The following is a 13,444-nucleotide window of genomic DNA, read 5'->3' on the forward strand; positions in this document are numbered from 1 at the left end:
GGATATAATGTTTTTTTTTTTTTTAATTTAAAAAAAAAATACATATTTAAAAAAACATATTTACACTAGAAGCACACACATATCACACTCACACACACAGCACACTCACACTGATAGCACCCTCACACAGACAGCACCCTCAGACTCACACAGCATCCTCAGACTCACACAGCACCCACACACACACAGCACCCTCATACACAGACGGCACCCTCACTCACAAAGCACCCTCACACACACACACACACACAACACACTCTTACACATATACAGCACACCCACACACACACATATGTATAATATATAAAATAACCCTCAGTGAGTTAACAGACAAAGAAAAATAGAAACATAGAATGTGACAGTAGACAAGAACACCCTCACACACACTGCACTCCTAACACACATGCTGCCCCTCACACATACAATACGTCCTAATATTGTATGTGTGAGGGGCAGCATGTATATACTACAGCACCGCTCACACTGCACCACTACACACATTACGCTCTAGATACCTGCTAGATCCCTTACTCTGTATACACTCTGAATCCTACACACACACACACACACACACACACACAATCTCCTATACACACTCTAGGTCATTTAAACACTAGATCCTCTACACACACACACTGCACCACCTACACACACTACATTCCTGACATACAAACTCTGGACCCCCTATGCACACACTACATCACCTATATGCACACACACACTACAGCCCGTATGCACACACTCGCTACATGCCCTATACACACTATGACCTCTATACACACACTCTCTACAGCCCCTAGCAACACATATTACACCACTAACACGAATTAAATCGACCAATTTACACAATACCACACCACAATCAGCTCACTCTACACACACGCAATCCCACAAGCAGGCTCCAAACACAGCACAATACACTTTCCTGGCATTTTGTCCTCTGGTATCCCACTTATGGAGACAGCAGAGACAAGCAAAAAGCTAACATAGTGCAAGCATGTTATTAAATTTGCTTGCGTTGTGAAAAAAATACAGGGCTTTTTTCTCATGCTAGAGCTCTGTGCATGATCTGCCCTGGAAGAGCATTGAACCAGCATGCTCACTTTGAGAGGGGGAGTGCCTGTTATTAGCGATGACAATACACACCCTCTCTGGCCCTGCCCCTTCTCAGGGGGCCGCTGTGATTAAAAAATGCCCAGGCCGAATTTTTTTCCCAGTCCCTGTATGAGTGTGTGCATGTGCCAGTGTGTGCATCTGTGTGTATATCAATGTATGTATGTGTGTTAATGTGCTTGTATATCTGAGTATGTATGTGGCAGTATATGTGCATATATCCCACCAATCAAACAAAAACAAAAACACAACATGCAAACACACCCCAGTACTCAAAAACAAACATTACACACAAGCACGCTACTGCATTCCAAACAGTACATACAAATACACCCTTACATGCACACATACTTTATACAAAAACACGCTTAATTCAAATGCACAAACATTGCTTACAAATTCAACCCTGCAAGGATGAGCAAATAGTAGCTCCCCAGCTAGCATAGCATTGTGGGAGCTGTGCAATAGATGGGGATTTATCCTTTTGCCACTCTTGCGCTAGAAGGAGGCCCAAAAAAAAATCTTTGCACCAGGGTCCTCTCAACATGACTTCCACCACTGGTGGTTATAGTACTAGGTGTACCCTGGCGCCATCAAGCAATAAGCTGTCAAACTGATTACAAATGATTTCACACTTCCCTGGCTTTGTCATACGTCAAAATCCTTCAGGTCTGCATTGATATGCTAAAGTGGAAGTTCATGTTTCAACATTAGTTTTATCTTTTTTGTGCTTTGAACATAATTCATTTGCCAAAAAAAAGTGTTAACTGAAAAGTGTATAAAACTGCAATTTTACTTTCTGTTCTCCACAATTCCAAATTTAGTGAATAATCTGTGTTATCTAAATATATGCCGTAGACCAAAAACATAACGCTAAAAATGTTACATAATTATATTTTTATATTATTAAGTACATAATTAAGTTACATAATTCTATATTATATGATTAATTATTACGCTGTTTATCAATTATCTAATAGCTAATACATATTATTTAATAATTCTCCATAATGTAATTGCTAATAATTTCATTATTAACAAGGATTAACACTGAGAAAGGTGTTTTTTTTTTAACAAATCACATACACACTATTTGGCCATTGTAAAATCCTGCACTGGAAAATCTTGCCCAGTATTTTTTTTTCTGTAACCAAGTTAAGGGAGGGGTCCAAACAGCTGTTCTTTTGAAGCAAGAGGTGCTATGTTAGAGGACTGAGCTGAAACTTTATGTATGGTGATCTGGTTCACAGACTTATTCAAAAGTGTGTCATTTGTAAAGAACAAGTATTTTAAAGGCAAAAAACATTGTTTCTGTCAAGTGATATACTTCACATGGCATACTGTATTTTAAAGGAACACTATAGGGTCAGAAACACAAACATGTATTCCTAAACCTAGAATGTTAAAAAAAAACAAGAAACTTAAATATAGTAAAATTATACCTTTATTCCAGTCTGCTGGTGCTGGCTCTGCCGCAGATCTGCCTCCTTGGCTGGTTGGCTGACATAATCACAACTGATAATCTCAGCCAATCCCAATGCTTTCCCATAGAAAAGCAGTGTATTGGCTGAGATTGCCAATTCTGATGATCTCAGCCAAGGAGGTGGCCGGGGGTGGAGCCAAATGCCACTGTGACCAATCGGCATCTTCTCATAGATGAATAAATTGAACAGATAGATTGAATAAATGCATCTCTATGAGTTAAGTTCAGTGTCTCCATGCAGAGAGTGGAGACACTGAATGTCAGTGCTAGTAGCCATCAGAGGAGTGGCCAGTGGAGAAGTCCCTAGGGTGTAATGTAAACACAACTTTTTCTCTGAAAAAAAAAGTTTTTACTGCAAAAAGCCTGCAGGGACTGACTATTCTCACCAGAACATATACAATAAGCTGTAGTTGTTCTGGTGACAATAAGCACGCACTATAAAGCATTAATTCATCAATAATTGATTATAGTAAGTGGGGTGAGTTTAATGACAATGGAGGTTTGTGAATCATTTTATATGTATATACCTGTGTTTTGGTATTTTATAAAGCACTTAAATTGTCTTGAATGGGTTAACATTGCCGTTAACTCATGTTTTCAAATTTTCTATGCACGGATATGTTCTGTTTCGCAAGGCTTTTCACATGGGATAATACATTAGACATGCTTTTCCCAGATGTATCTAACCATTAAGATATCCACGTAAAAAGCAGGTTTATTACACAAAACTTCTAGGCACTGGCAACAGAACTGCAAAAGATATATATCCCAAGATATAAATCTGTGTGGAAACCAAGGCATAACAAATAATATTCGTTGACTTAATATTATTAGTTGATACATGTTGACCCCACAAACAGAAAACTTCTTTAGCAGCGTTAATTAGACTTGTAAAAATGTGCTATCACCACAGAGATAAGTGTGCGAATAGAGTGTTAAGTATAATATATACTTATCTAATAGTAAACAGGACAGCCTCCCACTGATCACCTCCCAGATGGTGATCTTACATCAAATAGGAATAGAGGCAACAAAACACGGGGAATGGCTGTATAATCTAAAAGAGAACACAACAACAAAACATAGTGTATTACTGTTATAAATTATATATGTGCGCTGGTTATCGTTTGCACTCACAAGATTGAAGATATAAACGCATTCAAAGGGTGCCTCCCCCGATGGTGTTGGGGGGCTGTAAACCCACGCTTTGGTCCGTGTGTGTTCCTTTAAGAACCGAAATCCAGAGGATGGTGGTAAAAAAAAATATACGGCTTTATTTATAAAAGGTGAAAATACACCAATAAAGTAAAAACAGAACTGGTTCAATAATTAGACTTGTGCATGTGGAGAAATCTTGGCCTGTCCGAATGATCTTTTCCAGAGAACATTTTTCGGGACACCTGACATTTGGTTGTATGTCAGTTCAGCTCGGCCAAATTTCAACTTGGAAGCCGAATCTTTGTAAGTGTGTGAGACAATCTGTTTAAGTGTGCCAGCATTAGGGTGTCTGTCAGTGTGTGTCTGTTAGTGAATGTGTGTGTGTGTATATGTCTGTCAGTGAATATGTGTCTGTGTCTATCTGTGTGTCTGTGAGTGAATGTGTGTCTGTCAGTGAATGTATGTGTGTCTGTCAGTGTGAGGATGTGTGTGTCTGTCAGTGAATGTGTATATATCTTGTCAGTGTGTCTGTGAGTGAATATTATGTGCATGTCTGTCACTGTGTGTCTGTGAGTGAATGTGTGTGTCTGTCAGTACGTGTATGTGAGTGAATGTATGTTTGTCTGTCAGTGTGTGTTTGTGCATGTTTCTGCCAGTAAATGTGTATGTCTGCCAGTGAATGTGTGTGTCTATGAGGGTATGTCTGTGAGTGAGTGTGTATCTGTAAGTGAGTGTAGATATTACAGGAAAAACCACACTCCTAGGGGCTTAAGTATGATGAATAAGACTTAGCTTTTATTTATTCCATAAAATATATGAACGTTTCAGCTCCAACACAGAGCTTTCCTCAGGACAAACATCTCTATACGATTTGCCATGACCAGCATTATCTTGAATAACCAGGAGTGCAAGCCTTTGCAGTGTATGTTAGTGTGTGTATGTGTGTCTGTCAGTGAATGTGTGTGCCTGTCAGTAAATATATGTCACTGTATTTGTATCTAAGACTGTGTACCTGTCAGTGAGTGGGTGTGTCAGTCAAACTGCATGTTTGTATTAAACAGGTAGGGGCGTGGCAAATTTAGTTTGGGGGTGCCTGAGTTTCATCATGTCTAGGGCAGAACAAATCCAAAATACACTCCTGGGGAAAGGGGGAAATTAAAGTGAGGAAAAAGGAAAATTTGGTAACAAGTCTGATAGAATAGAGTTATGAATTACAAGTAAAATAGAAAATAATTACCGCAGAATATTAAAAGAATTAGCAGCAAATGCTAAATAATGGGTTAAAATATAGGCAAGGGATATTTTAATAAAAACAGTATCCCCATAACCTTGAAAAAAGATTAGATAGATAGACACTGGATACTCTGACCTGACCAGAGGTGCGAGCAGCAAAGAAAGAGGAGGTGTCTGTGGCGGAACCAGCCTCACTACTGGGCATTGGAGAAGACTGATTGCCAGCCTCCTGCCCTGTGATTATGGCCCCATGTTAAAATGCTTGATTTTCCCCTGCAAAGACCCGAAAACCGGGTCATTTTGTACTTTCCCTATGAAAGACTATGTGAAAGACTTTGGCTCCATGGCAATTGAACTGTATGTATGTGATCTGAGTGCCATTCAGTCATAATGTGCGCTCAGAACTAAGCTATCGGGGGATATGTTGAATGTACCTGTTTTATGCAATAGCTGCACAGTTATATATTTTTATGTATTTTATTGTATTTTGCTACCATGTGGCTAATGGAGTTTTGCCTCTGTCCTTGGAGATAATTGGATTACTTCCCAATTATCTCCAGGATGGAAGACTCCATGGAACTGGTTTTGGGCAGAAAAGCCATGCTTCATTTGGTCAAATAGGACTTCCCCTTAACTTTTTAACCCCTGAACCGATTGCCCTGATTTTTGAGTATGTGTATATTTCAAGCATGCTGATTCTGAAATGTATGTTTTATGTGAATGGCATATATATTTTGGAAGTTATTAATATTTTGTAAAAACTGTATTTCTCTGCCTGTGATTATATTACCCATTGTGTTCAGTAATCATATCACAGGCAGAGGGGAGGATTTCGTGTGGGAGTGTCTGTATGTATTGTACGGATTGATTGGTTGTATTTCAAAACCCTGTGGGCAGTACTATGTTTATGGAATGTGAATAAAAGAGGCTGTATGTGCCAGAACAGTCAGTTCTGCTTGACCCTCAAAACAAAGTGTCGTCTCGTTATTGGGGGAATTGGATTGTATGCTGATTGCCAGGAGTGTAAGCTGATTGTATTCTATTCCTGTTCAGCGGTTTTACAGCATTCATATGTATGAGAGCGTTCGTATGCTTCTTCGGTTCGGTGGTTGTGGTGTCTGCTGCAGTGCTTGGAGTACTCAGGAAGCGCTAGGAGCATCCTTCAATGGAGGTACCCAGTCGGGGTGCCCGTCGATCCGTTACAGTGTCTTTGCCTACCTGACCGGTTATCAGTTTCCCTTGATTTTGATTGGTTGTTTGGTTTTACTGGTTTGCTGCGATTGGCGTAAAGAAAGTATGCAAATATGAAGCCTATCATGTGATAAAATTCTATTTCTGTCGTGGCTGTGACTAAATTAGATTGTGATATCAAGTGCTAAATCTTTAACATACATTTAAAAAAAAAAAAAACAATCGAGCCTCATGTGGAATTAAGATTGACACTAGTTATAGATCATATTCAGTGTGTTGTTCAATAATTTAATTTCCAAAGAAAATACAGTTCACCTTTAAGATACAATTTGCAGGTTTAAGTATAAGCATCATAAAGGACTCAGAGGTCCAGTTTTATTTCCGACCTCTATCACCATGCCAGCACAGTGAGATTTGTTTTGTTACCATAACCACTGTGTTATGGCTGGCTAAAGACTGTGGGTATCACAGTAACAACAGCTGGCGTGCTGGGGCAGCCCGGGCCCTCCTAATACCATTAACTATAAGAGTTTATTTAACAATGAAATTCCGATGTAACCTCCACATCCTTGTTTTTTAACCAATCAAAAATGGTTTCTATTAATTCAATCAGTAACATTAACTTAAATAAAAGCACTTTGTTAATCACACCTCACAAATCTCTCTCCAGGGATTTTCATGGATTATTTTCTTTGTTTCAACATATGCTAAAAGTAACCCCGAAATTACTTTGTTTCATTCTGTTTATATTATCTGGAAATAAAATATACACTCAAATAAAACTTTAATAATAACTATAATTATTTTTACTTTAGCAAATATTGTTTGTGTAAAATGCATTTTTTAACTGTTCCACATGCGATTTACGCATGGGTGGGTGGGGGTTAAATAGCAAAAAACAAAGATTACACAGATTTTATCTATGCATAAAATGAAAATAAATATATATTTTACAGGCATTTTACATGGCAGCTAGCTTGCTGAAATGCTTAATGTGTGAAGAGTGTGTCCACGTTTTCATTTTACAAAAAGTGCAGTTTTCAATAGAAATTGGTTCTTTAATAAATTTACCTTGTTACACCCACCCTGGCTGTCAATCAGACAACCAGTCCTGATACTCCCTGGTTGTTCAGCTTAGTCAGGGCCGGCGCGTCCATAAGGCGGCTCAGGCGGCCGCCTTAGGGCGCACCGGCTCCGGGGGCGCAAGATTTCAGTGACCGGCAGGAGGGAAGCTCTCCCTCCTGCCGGCCACCATCTCCGCCCCCAGTGCGGCAGTGCTGCGATCAGGCGCGGCGAGGGAGCACTAACCTCTCTGCTCTGCTCCCTCGCGCGCTGTCTAGTGATGCCGCGGGAGCCGGAATATGACGTCATATTCCGGCTCCCGCGGCATCAGCAGACAGCCCGCGAGGGAGCAGAGCAGAGAGGTTAGAGCTCCCTCGCCGCGCCTGATCACAGCACTGCCGCACGCCGCCCAGCAGCCCCACTGGACCCCAGGGAATGATCCACACCAGCTCTCCAGGTAGGGAGGCTGGGTGGATATTATTTATGTATTAAAATAATTTGTGAATGTATGTGATGTGTCTGTGTGAGTGTCTGTGTGTGTGAGTGTCTGAGTGTGTGAGTGTCTGATTGTGTGAGTGTCTGAGTGAGTGAGTGTCTGAGTGAGTGAGTGTCTGAGTGAGTGAGTGTCTGAGTGAGTGAGTGTCTGAGTGTGTGAGTGTCCGTGTGTGTGAGTGTCCATGTGAGTGTCTGAGTGAGTGAGTGTGTGAGTGTGTGTGTGTGTGTGAGTGTCTGTGTGTGAGTGTCTGTGTGTGTGAGTGTCTGTGTGTGTGAGTGTCTGTGTGTGAGTGTCTGTGTGTGAGTGTCTGTGTGTGTGTGTGTGTGAGTGTGTGTGAGTTTCTGTGTGTGAGTGTGTGTGAGTGAGTGTGAGTCTGTGAGTGTGTATGTGTCTCTGTGTGAGTGTGTGAGTGAGTGTCTGTGTGTCTGTGAGTGTGTATTTGTCTGTGTGAGTGAGTGTCTGTGTGTGAGTGTGTGAGACTGTCTGAGTATGTGTCTCTGTGTGAGTGAGAGTGTGCGTGAGTGAGTGTGTGTATGTGTGTCTGTGAGTGACTGTGTCTGTGAGTGACTGTGTGTGAGTGAGTGAGTGTATGTGTGTCTGTGAGTGTGTGCGTGAGTGAGTGTATGTGTGACTGTGAGTGTGTGCGTGAGTGTATGTGTGTCTGTGAGTGATTGTATGAGTGTTGCATGTGAGTGTGTCAGTGTATGTGTGTGTCTGTCAGTGTGTGTTTGTGAGTGTCTGTCAAATCAGTGAGAGTATCTTTGTCATTTAGTCTGTGTGTGACTATCAGTGTGTCTGTCAATGAGTGTCAATCAGTGTGTGTGTCAGATCAGTGAGTCTCTGTGTTTGTCATTGAGTGTGTGTGACTGTCAGAGGAACACTAAGGGACAGGGAAGGGAGGGGACCAATAATGGACGGGGAGAGGGGCTGGTTAAGAGGCACATAGGTGAAGATGTTATTTTTGAATTGGGGGGGGGGGGAGGGGGCGGAAAAATACATCTTCGTCTATGTACCCAAAAATCCTTGCACCGGCCCTGAGCTTAGTGGAGCTAAACTCAAGAGGCGGAAATTGCCCAGAACACCTGCATTGCAAAGACTTCTCATTGAGCTGCATTGGGAACTCTGTGATTGGACAGCCACAAAAATTCTGGGCAGGGTTAGAAGGGGAGGGCTTGCAAAGACAGCAGACAAGAGATCTGCAGTTTTTCCATCCGAGTAAGCTGTTTTTAGATATACCCCCTAATAAAAAAAGCATAATAAAATGCATTCATGTTTTTATGGAGTATATCTACTAAATAGTGTTTTTTGGGGGGTTGTGGGGGTGGATTTGGGCAGTAAAGTGGAGAGCAAGTTCAAGGGTATACTGAAATTGCCAGAGTCTATTATTTTACACAAAATGAATGCTTCAGGGCTGTATTAGCTATATCTGGATTGTTTCATAGATATGTTCTAACTATATTCTGACTGTCTAACTGGGTTTCTCTGTACACATTATTCGTATTCTATAGAGCAAGTACTGCATAATCCTCTCAGCTGTGCCTAATTTTAACTGGATTTGACTGTAACAAAAATGACAGCATAATCTGCAGGCCGTCCGAGTAACAGAATGAGACACTAACAGAACACCTTGAAAAGAGAGAGCCCTGACACCCCAAATTCAAACCAGATGTGTGTGCCATAAAAGAGAACTGTATGTTGAAATTTACTGTGAAACAACCCAGGGGAGGAAAATAATCAAAAACAGACTGGTTCCCAGGCAACAGAGAAAACACAACAAGCTACAGATCGACTGGCATCAGACAGGGCAGGATTTGTTTTATTTAGTGAAAAGAAAGGTAATTTGGATGTTACTGAATATTACAGACTCCGAGAAAGAGTATAGTGCAGGAACTGACTGACTATGGATTAAAGTAAAAATCCAGAAAACAAATTAAGTGGCTCTTTTGCCTTCTTATGAAGATAGAATATTTATGAAAAACTCATAAATGATAACATTCCAAAGCAATCATAAGAAGAGGTTCTAATATGGGAAAAATGTGACGATTGGCGACCTTGATATAGCTTCCACCATGACATCTTGCTGTTGCCTAGGGCATCTAATTGCGAATTTGCATCATCCATGGAATATCATCTGCATGTGCTAGATGAAACCAGTGATGTGGGCCCCTGGCAGATTAAGTTAAGAGGAGCAGTAGATGGAACCAAAGATTAACATGGCAGAGATGAGGAATAGAGGTTCAGGTGTATATATATATTTACCATCTCCCTTGGTGCCACCCTCGATGTAGTCATGTATTGTTAGGGAATCTATGCAAACCCCACAAGTGATGACAGTTTTACCAGCTAAATGCAATAGGGTTTTTAGGGAAGCAATCTTCCATATTGGTAATAACACAGTTTTGAACCAGGGCTAACCGAGCTTGGGCATTCAGACTGTTATTGGTGGGTATTTCTCATGAATCGGTGCCAGAAGTTAGAAGACCAAGGTTTCTCCATGGTTTACGAGATTAGTGCAAACTCCTTGTTGGATATTTTCTAAACAAAAAAAACTGTGGAGGTCAGTTTCAGCCTATAAAGTAAGTACTTTAGTATTATTAATATTATTCAAAAAAACAAACATATTCCATAATATGTGGAATATTCCACAGATATACATAACATTTTTATTTATTTATTTTTTTACTCGTGAAACATAAAATGTTGTTTATTAACCCTCAACCAGTAGTGTAAAATATATTATATAGTACAGACTGTATAAAATAATACCGTCCTCTAAGAAAAGGTTTAGGAGGCAGATCTTCCAAACTTTACTTTACTTAGTTGACATTACTTCAGATTGCCCTCTAGTGGTGTCATTTGGTTTGACTACTTGCTGTGGGTAGTAGGGTTACAACTTGCAAGTCAAGGTAGTTACTTACTGCACACTGTAAGTATCATGATGATTAGCAATATCCACGTCCTTATGAAGAACGTTGGGCATTAAGTTTTACATGTTGTCAATTATGTATGTAGAGTAGACTTTCCCTGTCTTGGATCCCGTGGTGGCAAGTATTTATGTAAACTCATTTGCATTGTATGTCAGTATCACAATGATGGCAATAGAAGAATAATGTTATATTTTTACTGACGGTATGTACTGGGTGCATAGGAAAGTTATGGATCAATAATAGTTATGGATTCAATGGGGCCATGTCATTTCCTCAGATTATTGACTAAAATTACCTCCGTCACTACATCAACCTAGAAGTGTACGCTATTATCTTCACAATGTATTCATTAATGATAGAGGCCATACTATGTACCAATTTATATCCTGGCACATCCTGGCATAATGAATACAAAAGGCTGACTTCCAAGCGATGGAAAAAATAATATGGTCTGGTGAATCAACTTTCACCCTCTTCATAATGGATTAATGTTTGAGAAAGCCAAAGGTTGTCTTCATCCTACAATGCCTATCGTCAATCGTTAAAGATGTTGGATGATCCAAATTGGCCTGGACTTTGTTCTTGCAGATGTTATTTTATCTGACAATTGCTCTAAATGTTTGCGTAGCAGCTTAGAAATATGATGCTGTGTTAATTAAAACACTATTCCATCAAGATGTTCCAATTTTCCAATGTCACCAAATTATAATGTCTCCAAACTACCAAACAAATGTAATAGTAACGTCATGAACACCAAGATGAAGTGAAATACCTTTCATATTCTCCTGAACCATCAGATTTAAAGGAACACTATACCAAATGTGAATTCCTAATGCTCGTGTAAATGTATATTCCCAGTTACTGTTTAGGTGACTGTCCCCTCCCTACCACAAGGGTTAAAACTTATGTTAACCTACTTATTATCCCACACTGCACTGCTCTGTCCACAGCTGGCCCTGCCTCCATGACTGAGATTCTCAAGATCGATGATCTCAGCCAAATTGATGCTTTCTTCTAGGAAAGGTTTGGGAGGTCACAGCACTGCATCAATCAAATGGTCTTTATGAGATCATCTGATACAAATAGCAGTGTTTTACTCGGCTATTTCGGAGGTAGCACCTCTAGTGGCTGTCAGTATGACAGAAACTAGAGGCATTTAAACCCTGCAATGGACACATTTCTGTTACCTTAGAATGACAAAGTTTTCACTTGCTGGGATAAAACGAGGGGGGCATGGAACCCAGACCACTTCATTGACGTGAAGTGGTCTGGGTGCCCATATTGTCCCTTTAAATGTCATTCGTTCTATCAGATTTATTATAGCCTGTAGAATATGAAGATGTCTACCTTCTCTGACGGCTGAAGACTTTTTGTTTTGGAACGTGGTGCAGTATCCATCTACACACAGTGTGTATGTGTACTCCAAAAATAATTGATCATTTTAAAGGGGGTTAGGAATAGTCATACTGCTTATTAGTTTTGTGTTAATATCTTGAGACGTGTTTTTATTTTGATATTTATTTGCATCATTAATACAGGCTGTGTGTTCAACTACCTCTTTTTAGATCTTTATGGGCACTTTTACTTGAGCTCGGGTTAGCTTGTTTCAGTTTGGAGAAAAAGAATCCTGGTAATGACTACAGCAAAAAGTTTCATTTTTTTAATCTTATTTTTTAATTCACAACTTTTTAAAGTAAAGTTCTGATGCAGTTTTTTTCGGAGTGCACACCCCGATGTAAAGTGCTCTACACACCTATGATCTTTAAATGCCACACACCCATCGATAGCGCATGCATGTCTATGTTTGTGTACGGTGGCTTATCTATTCTGCTCATGAAAAGTAAAACACATTTTTCTAATGAACTACTGATTAATTTGGCCATCCTTTAGTGGTGACTAACAGGCAGATTTAAAGATGATATTAGTAAGGGGAATAATTAGCAACAATGACTAAGGCTGGAGAAAGACAAGATGAAGTTTGTAGAATACTTTTAAACAGTTGTTTGTGATTCACATTCTACAGAGATGTCATGCAGATGGCAGATTTAGTCTCTGCTACAATTCCTGTGTTTTAGTTGTTACATGTGATTAATCCTTGGCACAATCTGTATGGGGCATAAAACTCTTTTATTGTCAGAACATTGTGTAATGTGTCGTAAGGAGTTGCATCGCTCATTCCTCAAACAGTCACAGGGTTAAAAGATGTCGTTTTTTCCAAAAGAGAGGTAACATTTTATAATTTGCTTCAACTGTAACCACATAAGGAAGCAGGATGATACTAGACATATCATGAAATAGAGGGATTCGACAAACCACTAGTACCTGAGCGGTTAAAATTCCCTATTGCCTGACGTGATAAAAACCATCAGGTGACACAGAAATATTAAACTTAAATGTATTTACTGCCATGCGTACGTGAGCCATTACGGCAGAAATAAAACTCTCCCTTAGCGCAAATCTGAAATCTCTCATAGAAAAGCAATTTTATATATATTTATTTAAAGGAGATGGTACACAGACTGTCATGTCAAGTAAAGAGCACATTAATTTACCTGCATTTTTATGTGTTTAATTTTAAGCTGTCACTTAAGTCGATTTCTCTTTATTTGCCCTAAGGACTGACGATACCTTAGGGTTGAGGCTAATATATGCATAATAAGGGTTTGGACAATATAACCAATCAAAAGTTTAGAATATTGGACATTTAAAGTACTCACTAGGCTGCTTTAAATAATGATGGACACTGGCCGAGGGGTGTGATCTGAGGAAGCCAGGAGTGGC

The sequence above is a fragment of the Pelobates fuscus genome, chromosome 7 (genome assembly GCF_036172605.1).
Source record: "Pelobates fuscus isolate aPelFus1 chromosome 7, aPelFus1.pri, whole genome shotgun sequence".
Taxonomy (NCBI): Eukaryota; Metazoa; Chordata; class Amphibia; order Anura; family Pelobatidae; genus Pelobates; species Pelobates fuscus.